The sequence below is a fragment of the Anoplophora glabripennis genome, unplaced genomic scaffold, assembly GCF_000390285.2.
Source record: "Anoplophora glabripennis isolate ALB-LARVAE unplaced genomic scaffold, Agla_2.0 scaffold433, whole genome shotgun sequence".
NCBI classification, from domain to species: domain Eukaryota; kingdom Metazoa; phylum Arthropoda; class Insecta; order Coleoptera; family Cerambycidae; genus Anoplophora; species Anoplophora glabripennis.
In genome coordinates this window covers 428,719-442,746 of record NW_019416557.1, presented here as the reverse complement: position 1 = coordinate 442,746, position 14,028 = coordinate 428,719, and positions in this window count along the sequence as shown.

Sequence of the window (14,028 nt, the reverse complement as noted above, 5' to 3'; positions counted from 1 at the left end):
ATAAACTTAATTTCAATGCCTCTAGAGCTACCACTCGCACTCGCGAGACATTTTATTTGAGAACCGCTAGAACCAATGTATTGCATTATTCTCCTTTATATATATGTAATGTATCGAAATTTTGCAAATTTGCAGGACAACATTGATATTTTTCATACCACGTAACCTAATATTAAGAAATTATTTTTAGGATAACTTTGTTTCAATATGTTTTATTGTTTGTCATAACGGGTGATTCATTTATAGATACTGTTTTCAACAACAAAAAAAATAACAAAATTCTATTTTATGGTGCAATCTTTATTATTATACAAAAAAACTATTTCTGACATTTATTTTTTAAATATTATTTCTTTTAAATGTTGTCCTTGACTGCGGTTGAGATTGTCCATTTTGAAGTTCCAATTTTCTATGACACGTTCGAGCATTTCGAGTGGAATTTGACGAATGACCCGAGTAATGTTGGCTTCCAATTCCTCAATCGTATTCGGCTTATCCATATAGACTTTGGACTTCACGTAGCCNCCGATCGGTAATCCACACATAATTGTTGTTGCCCGGTTTTTTTTTACCATTATGACGGGACTGGCAAATGGCGATTGCGAAGGGCGGATGGTCCCGTTCTGCAGGAGTTCATGAATAAGTTCACGTAGTACTACTTTCTCGGCTTCTGATAGTCGGTACGGTCGTTGAACAATGGGAACGTCGGACTTTAACTTGATGGTCATTTAAATTCCAGCAATACAACCCAACCGTGAAGTTTTATTTAGAAAGCACTCTGCGAAGTCTTCAATCAATCCTTTAATTCGTTTCTGGACTACTTGATCATCGATTCCCACTCTAATAATTTGGTTGTCTACGGTACGCTGCACAGGTTGTATAGCATTAACAGACAATGATGAACTACTGAACAGCAATGCATGCACTACACGACAATATCTGATCCGAAGATCTTCAGTAAAATTTTGTCCAATCACTATCTCGCTCCCCGGGATGCATTTCTCTACGACTAATAGGTCGATGGGTAAACAGACTGTGTCAACAGTAACCCGATAGGACACCATACTAGAAACTTCGATCTCAGTTCCACCAAAAACAGTTAAGATGACCCGACTTGGCAGTGCTACTATGTCCAAACTTTTCTGCTCCGCTAACCGTTCGGTGATAAGCGAACATTCACTTCCGAAGTCGATGAAACAACGATCTATAACGTCATCGTTGATTTTTATAGATTTATAAAATTTATTTTCCGCACCGTCTCTTGTTATCAGAAGGACCTGCTTCTCATTCCTTCCAGTACTGTTCGTGGCTCCTGGTGAAATACCTTGTGTCCTTTTATTTTTCTTGAAGCAGTTATCAACCGTGTGCCCCTTGTTACGACAATAATTGCAATGTAGTTTACTACGATCGACATATGGTACATTCAGGGGGCAATTATACCGCTTATGACCTGGCTGTCTACATTTAAAACATACGCTTGAATGCTTGGTTTCATTTGAGGGTAATTTATTATTCTTCTTTGGGGGTAGTGTACGATTCAGCGTTGAAGTAGTTTCAGAAAATGTGCGAGGTTCGAACGAGTTCAGGTAAGTTGCTAATCTAGATGAATCGGTTATGTTAGCCGCTCTAACTGCAAACTTGATATTTGAATTTTCTAAGCTGCCCACGCCACGAAAAGATCGACTTCGTCACAACCGCTTAAATTTAAGTTCATTTTACGAATGAGTGCTAACTTTTCGAAACAATATTCATACAAATTTTGATTTACTTTTGGCTTGCATGCTAACATATTAGTCATCAAGGTGTGTAGATCACGGGTGGAAGGAAACGTAGCCACCAGTAAGGACTTCCATTTCGACCACGTTCTTGGAATAGCTGGTAGGCTTTTGTACCATGTTTCAGCAGGCCCCTTTAACTTATTTACAGCTAAATGGCAAATATTGATATCGTCCCAGTTGTAAATTGCTGCCTGTTCGTCAGTTTTTGCTATCCACTCGTTAATATCGTGCAACATAGGATTAAACTCAGTTATATCAATATCTTTAACAGACATGCCTATTTTAGCCCTTTGTTCGTTTTTTAGTAAATTAACTATATCTAGCAAACCTGGTTCGCAGTTGATAGCATCTCCATTTGATCTCAGTAGGGGTGGAGTAAACGAACGTTCACGGGCTTTCTCTGACTCTGTTTTTTTTCCTTTTGGGGTCGATAGTACTCTCCGTAGAACTGCAGCTGCTTCCACGGCGACGCTGATGTTTTTGTTTCTTTCTGTTTTTTCCCATAATGCCTTCACCAATTTCACCCAGAAATAGCACACAGATTCCGGATTTAATATCCCACTTCTGATAAAATCTAATTAATAGTTTTTCAAATGATACACTCGCGAACTTGTTAAGACGTTTTATTTAATTTCCCAACTATCACCATACAATTTACACAACTGTTCTGTTACAAACAAAAGATCATACTAGCCTAATCTTAACAGATTAGACTACGTTTCCGTTACTGCGACGTCATCCACAAAAAGTATCCGGCCAACCCAGAGGCGGGCGCCCGTTGTGGTTAGCGCGTGTAGCAGGCGCTCACATTCGGCCAACCTGACTGGATGATCGTCGACTTGTGGCTATACAGTTGAAAACAACACAACAATAGCACAACAATACACAGCACAGGGAGTTCGGAACTCCCGACGGCTTATGCACAGGCATCAAGAATTCCAATGGCTTTGATAACGTCCAGAGGCCAGCGATTTCGACAGTTTCTGATAACTGCCAGGAATTAAAGATCCCGACGGCATTCTAATTTCGCCCAGAGATCAAAGATGTCGACAGCAGTTCAACTGCGCCCAGAGATCAAAGATCTCGACGGCCCTTTAACTGCGCCCAGAGATCGAGGATCTCGACGGCATTTTAACTGCGCCCAGAGATCAAAGATCTCGACGGCATGTAATTTTCTTCTCCATTACCTGACTGAACACCGTCGAAGGTAATCCACCTTATGATATGCCCCGCCGCGTACACGCCAGTAGAAGGGACTTTCGATCTACTCGATCCTGGAATATCCGTGACTTCATATCGGTCATTTTCTAGCACCTTAGAAATCCTGAATGGCCCCTTCCATTTAGGAACCAGCTTGCGACTTTTGCCGGTGCTAACGATAGACGATACTTTCACTAGTACCAAATCGCCTTCTGCTAAACATCTCGAATTTGCGCGATGTGAATCAAAACTGGCTTTTTGACGTTGCTGGGTCAGTTCTATCTGATTACTGATGGATTCGCGGAGACCAAGAACATCCACGGCTTTCTCCATTTCTAAGGATCCAATATTCTGCGGTCCAGAGCGATACCCAAACAGCGCCTCAGATGGTGTCGTAGCAATAGCTTTATTCAGGGTATTGTTGAGCCCCAGTTGGATGTTTGTTATGTTCTCATCCCATTCATCATCATCTTTGTTGGCCCCCATTGTTGCTAAAGAGTCTAGAACAGTTCTGTTGTACCGCTCTACTTGCCCGTTGCCCCGGGGCATTCCCACAGCATTCAAATGCAACTGCACTTGTTTTTGTTCTCCGAACTCTTTGAACTTCTTTGACGTGAAGGCTTTGCCTCTGTCGCTGATGATGCGTCTGGGTACTCCGAAAATCTTGATGATAGCATCTATCTCCTCAATGACATATTTTGTCTTGGTATTTTTGACGGCTTTGATGAAACAAAACTTGGTAAATGCGTCAACGACAACTAGACCGTTACTGTTGCCCCGTTTACTCNTTCTTTGAGGAACAGGTGTGAAAAGTGCTTGGAACAAGGAGGGGAACACTTTCAGCAGCTGCTTTAATTTATTGTTATAACAAGGAGGGGGACACTTTCCGCAGCTCCTTTAATTGTTTGTTATTGTTATCACGATTATTCTTTAAAATAAAGTTATATAGTCATTAACGTTATTGAAACTGACAGCTGCTATACAGCTCGTTAAGAAATGAGGTTAAGTTGGTCGCTATAAGCTACTCCCTACGTCCAATGTGTCAGAGCCAACTTCGACCACGTTTTATTTGAACGCTCGTTAGTTCCAGTAGTATTGTAGTTCAGGTTATCATTCGACCTTTTCGTTTCTGTTTACGAGACATAAAAAAATATGGGGAACATGTTTTTAGGTTATGGTGCATGTGAGAGTGATACCAACTATATAGAAGAAAATCATCACCGATCGTATAAGGAATTGTTTGTATATATTAAGTGGGTACATTACCAAATTAAGAAACATTGCTATACTTATACCTTAGACTTATATCTAAAAGTGTCTATAAGCTCTTAACAACTTTAGTTGCGAACTTTAGGTAACAATGGGGCTTCATGAAGCAGGAATAAATTGACTGATGTAAGATCTATAATTATTTTATAATTGTATCAAACAGACTTATCATTTAATTGTTGATGGTATTTACCCGATAATTACTTTTTCCAAACAAAAAAAATATTTATTGGGATACTTGCTGATTAGCATACATCCAATGCCATCTTTGACTTAATATTTCATTTGCATTGTCTGCAGACTCATACATCAAAAACAAGACGATCCTTAACACTGACATTGAAAGGATACAAAACCTATATTTCCTGGCAAACTGATCAAATTTGGTTGAATTCAAAAAAATTTTGAAAACAAGAATGTGATTTTCTGACTAGAGCAATGTTTCGACTTTATTAAAGCAATACGTAAAGACATAGAAATATTTTGGACACCAGCACATATTATAATTATTGATTAATAATAGTAAGGATATAAAACAATAAGGATAAAAATATATTGAAAAAAGGAATAGTAGCAACCTTGTCCAGTGAGATGAAACCTTTGTCATAGAATTAAAATAATTTATCATATCATAAATTGCATCATATTAAAACAATTTAGATTACTTTTCATTTACTATGTTTCTATGGAATTATTGTGTGACATCATATCGAGATGCTAGATAATCAGTCTTTTTTTTGATAATTAGGTATACTTATTGTCAACGATATTAATCTATATTAAAATTATATCAGTGTTTAAATAATAGAATTATAATGTAGTGTTTTGTTTAAATGTTTAAGATCACATGATTTATGCGAACTGATTCTTATTCTATATTTTGTTTTGTTTGTTCAATATAAATTCCTGAATAACTGATACACTGAATTCCACAAACTACTTGAGACAGACATGATTTTTTAAGTATCTTTCATTGAAGAATACAATTGACCTACCGTTCCGCTATCATAAAAAACAACGCGTAAATTATTGCTACTTAAAATCATTTTCTGAAAAACCTATTATACAGGGTTATTCACAAATGGTGACCAAAAATGAAACCTCGTATTCTTTGATAAATTTTAAGGGAAATCTTTCCTATAAAGTTTTATCTAGGACGCTTCTTAAAAATATACAGGGTGTTAAACTTTAAAAAATATTTTTAATTTTTTTAAATAATTTAAAAACCAGTAAGTAAAACATTTTGAAATTGGGCACGTGTATCTATGTAAAGATTGTCCAAAATCTGAAGCCTTTTTCTAAAACTTAGATGCTACAGTGGCGGAGATACAGGGTATCGGTGGCTTATTTTTCTAAATAAATAGTACGCCACTGCTTAACGTTAACAGCCATGATATTTTCGGATTGGTCTTTCAATTTTCTATTTTCGAGTAAAACTTAAAAGACGAACAGAAAACACCGGACCTTATCCCACTGGATTTCTTTTTGAGGAGTGCTGTTAAACGGCTGGTATATAGTGAAGAAATTAATACACTTGAGCAGTTAGAAGAAAGAGTAAATTTTGAATAAATAATCCTATGATTAGTGCTTGTCATGTCATTTAAGTAAAAGTATCTTCAGTTGGTTTTCTAAGTTTTACTCGAATATCAGGCTTTTTTTTCGAAAAACATAGAGTAGTCATTTGTAGAAAATTGAAAAACGATTCCGAAAATATCATGGTTGTTATCGTAAAGCAGTGGCGTACTATTTTATTTAGAAAAATATGCCACCGATACCCTGTATCTCCGCCACTGGAGCATGTAAATTTTCGGAAAGCCCTCAGATTCTGGAAATTGTTTTCGTAAATACATGTGCCCAATTTCAAATTATTTCACTTACTAATTTTTAAATTATTTAAAAAAATTAAAAATATTTTTTTAAGTTTAACACCCTGTATCTTTATAACGAAGCGTCCTNCCATTCCTCCCTCTTCAATGGGTCCCTGTGCCCTTAGGAAGCATTTCCGGACCCATGTTCATATGAACTTTTTTACTTAGTTTTGATCATAGAATCGGCCTGTTCCGGGTTGGCAGCTAATTATTGTATATGAACTATTGTTATTATTATTGTTTTTGGTTCAATTATTGTTAATGACAGTATAAAAAGAAATAGGATAATCGTTAGATTTTAGCCTTTGGTTAAATTGACGAGTATTCCCTATGGAAAAATACATTATTAGAATTTTATTATGACCTTCATAATTTCTAACTTTTAATGTAAGGGGTAAGAGGAATGATAATTCAAAAGCAATGGCGAAAAGAGAACCTATTTTTGCGAAATAAAAAAATAAGTTGAATTTCGGCCTCAAGACGACCGAGTTGTATAATATAACCTAAGTATTGACAGCTACATTCCTCGGAAGTAATTCATAGTAGACCACGCCTTCTTTGTCCCATTAGATGCACATCAGCTTTTCCATTAAAACTTTCCTTTCTGTTGGAGATGAGCCATTCTTTTCTGTTTTTGGTATTAATGCCATTTTTTGTAGTCAGTAACAATGTTGGACAAAAGCAAAAGCAGCCGATGTTATTGATGAGTTAAAGGATAACGACTTAATAAAATGGTACAGTGATTTTTGTTGTGTTCGTTCAATATATGTGGCACGCATGCGCTCATTTTTTGAAGTTTGTCCAGTGTTGTACTATAGTCTACTGTCACCGTCCATCATATTGGTCAATACCTGGGTTGATTGACGATCATGATCATGTTCAAACGATCTTCATCTAAATCAGATAGTCTTCCTGAACGTGGAAAATCGTTCAAGTGAAATGGCTCTTTTTGAAACGATATTTATGCTGTACTTTATACAATGACGTTTTCTCAATAAACGACACAAATATATAAGTAATTCTAGTGGCATTGGCGCCTTAAGTTCAAAGACTATTCAATTAAACAGTAGCACATTAAAATAACTCTTGTGCATCATCCTAAAAATTCTCCTCCAATTTAGTAACAGCCTAAGAATGCAGCTTTAGAGGAATGGTTACATGTTCCACAGTCTGTTACTTAAAGTATTTAATTTAATTGATGGTACGTGATGAAGAGTAAAGAGAAACCTAAATTGTAGGAGAATTTTTGCAGAGATTTAGAATGCGTAAAATGGTGACGTTTCTATATCAGAGTTGTTTTAATGTTATACTAATGTTTAAATAAATAATCTTGGAACTTGCACAGATTTTGTGTACTTTCAGAAGAAAATGAATCAAATAGAGAATTAACAACCATTTGTTTGAGATTAATATAATACTGAAAGAACGTCGCTGGAGAATGTACAAACACAGAAATGATTTGAGTATCTGACTTAGATGAAGATCGTTTGAAAGCTTTACTCAGAAGTAAAGTCACCCAGTTTGATGGACTGTGACCAGTAGGCTACAGTAAGACATTGGGCAAAGTTCAAAGATTGGGTGTGTGGGTGCCACATGTTTTGAACGAATACAACAATGTATGCCCTTTTACAGTGTATCAACATATATGCCCTTTTACTAACTCTTCATCGTTTAGCTCATCGAGAACAACATGCGCTTGGTCCCAGATTGTTGCTGACGACATAAAATGATGCGTTCAAGTTAATACCAAGAATAGCAATGAATGGCTGGTCTCTAATAGAAAGGAAAGTCCTAAAGGAAAAGCTGATTTGCATCTGGTGGGACAGAGAAGGCGTCGTCGTAAGCTATGAATTGCTTTCGAGGGATGTGACCATAACCACTGAGGTATATTGACAACAACTCGAGTTGTTGTCATCAATACTGTTAAGATCTACAAAAGCAGCTATTCGGGAGATTTTTTCACATTCTTTATATTCTCTGGATCTTGCTCCATCATATTTCCCTCTCTTTCATTGTCAGTTGAAGAGTCTCTGAGGTGTCTCCTTTAATGATGACGTCTCGATTGAAAAGCGACAAACCACCGGTTTTCTTCATGAGTGTAATAGAAAAGCTGTCAAATCGTTCGGAGAGAATCGTAAACAATAGAGGAGTATATATCCTTGATTAGTATATGTATTTTGTTTATTAATTCATGTACTTTGTTTATTAAAGAGTAATAAATTTTCAACATAAATATATTGTATTTGGATCATTCCTGTACCCCTCATACTCCAAATTCGTCGTTATTTAATATCTTGCCTTATTAGAAAATAAAACACTCGCTTTTGCCGAATCCAATTTCTTTGTATAGAAACACATTCTACAGGTATCTGTTTATCCAATCCTAGAACAAACTGTCATTTGATAAATTTATCTCTTACAATTCTCTGAAGTATCCTTGATCATTTCTTGCTTGCTTCTGTTGAAGATGTAAATCTTGAAATAACTCTTGAGATGGTACTTTGAGACTTTGAATATGTCGTCACTTGTGGTAGGTATTTTTTTGCTGATAATTTTTATATATACTCGTATTTATTGAAACTGTAACCCATCTCCACAGACACAAATTTTTCAGACCCTTTCCAGCTGTATCCACTCATGTTCGTTGTTTTTATTAAGTTTATTCCAAAATTCCTGGAATAAATTCGAGAAACGTAAGATTTCCATTTGCACTACAGCGCATGGAATATCGAATCCATAAAAGATATGAGTGTGGAATAAGTTGCTCGAGAGTAGAGCGTAGAACCGACTAGATCTCAGCGGAGACCAAACAACCCACGAATTCGCAAAGTTTGCGGGAAGCCGACCAATCCGACGCTAATTTGCCAATCCACCAATAACTTTAGTTTCGAACAATTTACTTCTATATGAGACCGCTTCGCAGTTTCTTATTAAAGTTTCGTTTATTACACACCATATATTTTTACTCTAAGCCTATTACGCCGGGCAACTTTTCTAGTTAAATTAATTATCAAATCTTGAATTTTATCAGAATATTTATTATTGTATGCATGGAATAGAAACGTCTACTTAATTACCATATAACGGTGTTAACGTAATAAGTACTCAAAATTGGAGAGTACGTAAAACATGTCGTAATATGATGAAAACCTTAGTAGAGTTTTTGTCAGTGGCGGCCCCTAAGGGAGATACAGCTCCTTAAAGGGGTAACTCAGGAGATAGTTTTTATTTCATAACTTCAAAACGGTTTAATATTAAATCGCGAAATTTTGGGATTGTATTACTGTTTACATGCTTAATAATCGGCATAATATACAAATCAAAATTTGCTACAGGTGCCTAAGAAAATGTGGGACCATGGGGCAAATTTGACAATTTTTTTACGCAATTTTATCTACTTCCTGAACCGAAAGTATGAAAATTTATCATATTTTGCATAAAAAGGTACTCTTGTTAGATTTTAATAGCATGAGCCGTTTTCTACTAAAATCCATTTCAATAATTCATTACATACTCAAAAATTCCTGCGGCAAAATAAATGTATCAAATTGTGCCATGAGAAAATTACTATTTTTATTTAATTTTCCTTATGTACTATGATTATCGTTATTGTAGTTGTTATGTAACTGTTACTAAACCAGGGTTTAATATCACAGTTAAGTAGATAGTTTTGTAGTAAACGGTAACATAAAATAATTTTGAATAATAAAATGTTATTAATATTTTTTTTTTTTGAAAATCAAAAAAATGCCAAAAGATCAGACACGGCTGAAACCGCGCGGATGAAAACCGCACGGAGCTTATTTGTTACCGTTTTCGAATTCGTTCACACCTGCCCACCGCGGATAGGTGATCCGCGCGGATTCCTCTGTATCTAAACTAGTAGCCCTATAATAATTTAGTTTATTCTATGTTTATTACAGTATCAATTCAAATTTCTTAGATTGGAATATTGAAAAGGTAGTCTAGTCAGTAATTGACATATACTTGACACCTCTGTTAAGTGTCATAAATAGTAATTTTCTCATGGTACAATTTGATACATTCATTTTCAGCAGGAATTTTTGAGCATGTAATGAATTATTGAAATGGATTTTACTAGAAAACGGCTCATGCTATTAAAACCTAACAGGAGTACGTTTTTATGCAAAATATGATAAATTTTTATAATTTCGGTTCAGGAAGTTGAAAAAATTGCGTACAAAAAAATTGTAAAATTTGCCACATGGTCCCGCATTTTCTTACGCCCCTGTAGCAAATTTTGATTTGTATATTATTCATTTATTTATTTATTTATTTATTTATTTATTTATTTGATACACCATTCAACAGAAAATATCCAACAGAAATTACTGAATGGGTGGGAACACAATATGTAATATAAAAAAAGAAATATGACAGTAACAATTGGTAAAACAATTCGATGACAAAAAAAAACTATAAATAAATTTAAAAGTAATAAAACTTAATAAACTATTTTACATTAAATAAAATAACAGTAGTGTAAAACAGTCATATGCTTTAGTAAAATACAATAAACATTATACATATACACAAGCTAAAATGAAAAATGCCCATAAAGACACAACATAAAATGAATAACAAAACAAACAAAAGCCAATTAAAATAGGTTCGTTATTGACTTTATGTTACAAGAAAAAATGTCAATATTATGTTGGAGGCTGTTGCAATTTTCACACATGACATAAATTGGTGATGACAATAATAAATTAGTATTAGGCATTGCGAGGTACATCATATTCGAGTAGCGTAGATTGGCGCGAGGCACGTGGAAGTTAAAACGATCCAAAATTTGAGGACAATCATACACATAATTAATGATTTTATACAAAAAAACAACAAAATGCATATCTCGACGTGTCTCTAAGGACTTACAGTTAAACATGTCCAAAAGAATATTGTGGGAAAATCCAATGTTGGGATATATTCCTTGAGTTCTGAAGTGCATATATTTTAAGAATTTTCTTTGAATGTTTTCCAAGTTATTTTTATAGACTGCATACTGGGGATACCAAACTATTGAAGCATACTCCAAGCGAGATCTTACAAAAACAATTATATAAATTGACTATTGTAGAAGGATCAGTAAAATCTCTACAATTTCTTATCACAAACCCAAGGCTTCTATAAGATGATGAAGAGACATTGCATATGTCGATTATTAAGCATATAAATAGTAATACAACCCCAAAATTTCGCGATTTAATGTTAGACCGTTTTGAAGTTATGCAATAAAAACTGTTTCCTGAGTTACCCCTTCAAAGGGCTGTATCTCCCTTACGGGCCGCCACTGACAAAAACTCTACTAAGGTTTTCATCATATTCATTTCATTTCTGTGGTGTGTTTTATGTTTATGTTTTATATTTCGACATGTTTTACATGCTCTCCAATTTCGAGTACTTATTTCGTTAACACCTTGTATAACATTTGGATGGTGATTGTGTTAAACTTATTTAGTAGGTACTCCGAAAGCGAGTAGTTTGGTACATCTTCATATGGAATTTGTGTCTTACTCATTCAATATTTTTCTGTTAATTTTGACCCAGAAGTCGGACACTTGTGCGAGAGAAGGGGCGCTATATTATTCAGTAAACCGCATGTGCGCCCAGAACGACTTACGTTGGTAATCGACAATCCAGTGTTGTTAAATTTCGCTGCAAAATCTACAGAGTAATAAAAATTTAAATAATTTTACCATACCTTTGATTTTTCACGAGTAAACTTTGTAAATATTTATTTTCATATATTTTTTGTAATGCAGCATTTCTGTAAACTATTTTAGTAGTAAGCTTTACAAATAATTTTGTCAAATATTGTATTCATGTTTCTATTGATAAATATTATAAAATCTATAACAGGAAAAACCTCGGGAAAAACTGACACATTAGTAGTTTTTAGAAATTATGGGAAATTTTAAAAAATTTTAAAATTAAAAGGAATTTAATGGTTCAATATTTCGTCAAATTGCTGAAAAACTGGTAAAATGCTACTGAGGTATTTTAGCTGGTTTTTTTTAGTTTCAATCATAATAGTTCAAATTTTATTCGCTTGCATCATTTATTTATAATAAAGGAAATTTAGTATTTAGAATTTAATGGTTCAATATTTCGTCAAATTGCTGAAAAACTGGTAAAAAGCTACTTAGGTATTTTAGCTGTTTCTTTTTTAGTTTCAATCATAATAGTTCAAATTTTATTAGCTTGCATCATTTCTTGTAGTGTGAACATATACCGAATCTACATTCTTCATAAAAACCGGGTTCTGTGAAGTGACACGAACAATTTTGCGTTTCTGATTCAAGCAGAGCTCGACGAGATTGAGAAAGATCGCATTCAGCTAAATGGAATAAGACACAGGCGCAGTGGATAGGAGCGCATTTATAGGCGGAGCTATCCAGACGCAAGCTTATTTGTGTCAGGCTGTATTTTATTATTAAATCAGGATAGGTTCTATTTTCAGTTGACTTCCTTTTTATTAATTAATGAAAAAATTAAAATATAAAATAATAAAAGAAATCAAATTTTAACTATCCTCCTGATACACTTTGCCAGCTATACCGTTGAGATTATTTCCATCGACTTAACAAGGGCATTATTAATTGTGCGAAAGTCAGATTCTCCAATTACAAAAAAAAACTAATTACTCTCACAAAACGGAGCTATATATTCCCCCAGCTTGTTTAACAACCACTGAATAAATTTACTCCATCGTTAGATATTCTAAAACACTCCTTCGCCTCCTACAGCAATTTTTTAACTATTTGGTTCGCCTAAAGTCCGCAGCGGCAATATACGTCCATAAATCATAAAACCAAGCAGCGTGTGATGCCTGTTACAAGGCGACCTTCTTCCGCAAAGGATCCAAAGTTCCCGGAATCCCATTATAAATTTCGAGTACGTGTTAATTATTTCCTATGTGCTATAAAGTATGGGAAATTATTTCGTAATTTATTGGGTTAGCCACGAGTGGCTGACAGAAGACTTTTGTAATAGTTGGTATTCCTGTTTAACTGATTGAGAACCAAATTAAAGTATTATTTCCGCAGAACACCGACAAAGTGTGGAATTTCACATACTTGTAATGGTCTTGATACATAAAAAGGGAAAAAAATTGAAAATTCATAAATTGTGTAAGTTTGACTGTATACAGGGTATATCTAAATAGCACCGAAAAAATGTAAGGGGCGATTCACTGATGAAAATTAATGGGGTTCTTGGGTATAAAATTTTTTGAAAAAACTCGCTGAAAAGTTACGCCCCTCCAAAAAATTTAAAAAAAAATTGTTTTTCTTTTTTATCTTTCATGTATATCAAGCTAAAGAAACCAAACTTGGCGAATATTATCTGCCAAAAAAACTACATTTTTAGAATTTTTTCAACCCTGAAGTATTTTTGTAAGGGGTTGAAATAATCAACCCCTATGACATTTTTTCTTATAATTTTTTTTCGATAAAATTTTTTCCTTTTAAAAAATATTACTAAAGAGCCCCATTCATTTACTAACTTTTTGGTCTCTTCAAGTTTTTTCGGAAAGATAAGGATTTATGACAAAAAAAATAAATGTATTGGAATGCATTTTTAAATAAAATTTTTAAGACGCTGCAGATGTAATTCTATGCCAGTCGAGGTATTAGCCCGAGATGGCGGGCGCCACGTACATCTCACGAATAAAACTAATGTTCAGTAATTTCAAAACAATAAATTTGAAGAAGATAGGCCCCGATCAATACATTATGTAATCATTTCTTAAAATACACTCGCGTTAAACAGCTCATCTTTTTAAAAATCACATTTGAGTTTTTTTATTAGTGTAACATGTAGAATCCGTTCCCGGAGCTTGGTGCGATTCTCCTGACTCACCCTGTATATTCGTTTAATTTTAAAACGCAATT